This window comes from Myotis myotis, unplaced genomic scaffold (assembly GCF_014108235.1).
Source record: "Myotis myotis isolate mMyoMyo1 unplaced genomic scaffold, mMyoMyo1.p scaffold_m19_p_8, whole genome shotgun sequence".
In the NCBI taxonomy this organism is placed as follows: Eukaryota; Metazoa; Chordata; class Mammalia; order Chiroptera; family Vespertilionidae; genus Myotis; species Myotis myotis.
The window spans coordinates 58573228-58575463 of NW_023416390.1; the positions used below are offsets into that span (position 1 = coordinate 58573228).

The window sequence follows — 2236 nt, forward strand, 5'->3', positions numbered from 1 at the left end:
GCCAAACCAGTCAGAGCTGCTTTAAAATTTTGGTAGTGTTTCTCACATGGAGGGTTTTCTCTCATTTTTTTTTTTTTTAGATTGTTATTTTATTTCCCATCATAATATTCTGGAGTTCAAAGGAACTTAGGTCATTTAGTTCAGGGCTTTTCAATTTTATTTATTTATTTTTTTACTTCAGACGTGTAACCCATCAAACAAGTGCAAATAAATGGGAGAGTATCAACATGAGCTGGTGGAGGCCTTACCAGCCAAAGGCCCTGAGGCCCTTCTGGAAAGCTAGAGTCCTTCAGAATGCAATTCAAAAACCACAGTTCTCCAGTTCTCTCATTTCAAAGAACTGAGGCTCGGAGAGGTAAAATGATTTGACCTTGTTTTTTAACAGGTTATTTAGAATTATAGTCTAGATTTTCTGCTTTCCTAATCTCTTCATATCTCCTATGTTTTCTAATCCTGTAATGTATTTGTCTTCAATATTTTTCTGTGTCCATATGCTAAAAAGTCCTTAAAAATAACTTTTAACAGAAATTCTTACATTATTTCAGTAGCCTTTTATGATCTTTTTCTAACTCTACTATTCGTCACATATAATATCCTGAGTTAAATACAGTATTTCTGGTGCAAGTACTCAGGGATTTAGTCTGTGGTAGGCCGAACAGGGTGGTGGCTAAGCACCTAGATGTTAAATATGATACTACATGTGTTCCAATCTTTCCACGAGTCTCAGTTTCCTCATTTATTAAGTTGAAGTAATTATAAAACTTACCTCGATGGATTAACGTTCATGGGTAATATACTTACATAGCCTAACCCATAGACACTGCTATATGGTTACTATTAATTTCTAATACTTTCCTCCAAAATCCTCCTTGGTCTTCAGTGATCTTGAAAATTGTTGGAAATTTTCTTCCCAGAGTTAAAGAGCTAATGATGCCTAAATCCAGAGCTTTCTATCTTATATTTAGATTCATTTCCATAAATGCATTTTTTCACTTTACCTTCTCCTCCTCATCTATCTTCATTGTATGGTTTTCAATTTTTCCTTTTCATGGAAACTAAGGATAAAAGATCAGATTCATACGTTAATGTTGAAAAGTCATTTATAATGAAAGAAAGGGCAGTTTAAAGAATTAGGTTACTTGGCTAGAATCACCAATGCTTCAAAGTTCCCTGTTCACATCACAATTTATCCTTATAATTTGGTTCAGGATCCCAGTTCCCCTTCACTGTTTCCTTGTCCCTACTCCAAATCCCTGACAAAGGGGGGGGGGGGCAAGTTATTTTAAATTATCTAAATATCTGAAAATAGAGATAGGTAGTTGTGTAATTCTGTATATACATAACAACATTTTAATTTGTCTCCTTCACCAAGAATAGCTTCAGAAGTATCTCCTCATAAAGTTCAACACAAATTAATGAGATTTTTTTTGTAAATGTTAATGTGTTCTCAATATTTTTGATAATTATTTAATTAAGCATTACATTGCTTTCTCTAACACTGAATATATAAATACTATATAATTACAGAAGAGGCTTTACCCATTTGGAAATATCTCTTTTAGGTGAATGTGGAAGTCACTAGCACCTGTGAGCATTGGTGGTTCAGTGGTAGAATTCTCGCCTGCCACGCGGGAGGCCCGGGTTCGATTCCCGGCCAATGCAATGTGTGCTTTTACTTTCATTTTCGCTTGCATGTCTTTAGGTGTTCAAAACACGTTCAGTAACGATACAAAATGTTTACCTTATGCAAATAAAGAAGTGAATCACGGCAAATTTCCTGTTTCACTTTTACTTTGAGAACCGAAACTGCTGTTTTACTAAGTTGCACTGGTATTCTGCCTCCCCTTTAGATTTTTACGTGGGGACGTCCTAAACCATGTGAGCAAAAGTTATGTATTGTGTCCTTGTAGGATATGAATAGGAGGGGAAAAGAAAAAAAAAAAGACAACGGCTGTTTGGAGATGCCGGGGATTGAACCCGGGACCTCACACATGCGAAGCGCGCGCTCTACCACTGAGCTACATCCCCCAGCCCACTGCTCGCTTTCTGGAATAGACTTTCATTCATTCTCCTTCTTACTAGTCAAATTTCTGCACTAATTTCGCAAGTGTTCATTCTGGTGAGTGCTTCTGTAGCACATTTCTACCCTTTCCTGCTCCCGCGTTTAGCAGTTTTCCGTGATGCATCTGGACCCCGCGCAGCCAGCAGCGCGGGACGCAGCGAGGACCTCCCCCGC

The 2236-nt window shown here is 37.7% G+C and overlaps 2 non-coding genes across 2 annotated transcripts; one reads left to right on the forward strand and one right to left on the reverse strand.

Annotated features, from left to right (window-relative positions):
• The first annotated feature begins 1591 nt into the window (after positions 1–1591).
• Positions 1592–1662, forward strand: TRNAG-GCC. Its single transcript has one exon. It is a non-coding gene; the product is annotated as a tRNA-Gly (tRNA).
• Positions 1663–1956: 294 nt separating this feature from the next.
• TRNAA-CGC lies at positions 1957–2028 on the reverse strand. Its single transcript has one exon. It is a non-coding gene; the product is annotated as a tRNA-Ala (tRNA).
• Positions 2029–2236: the final 208 nt, after the last annotated feature.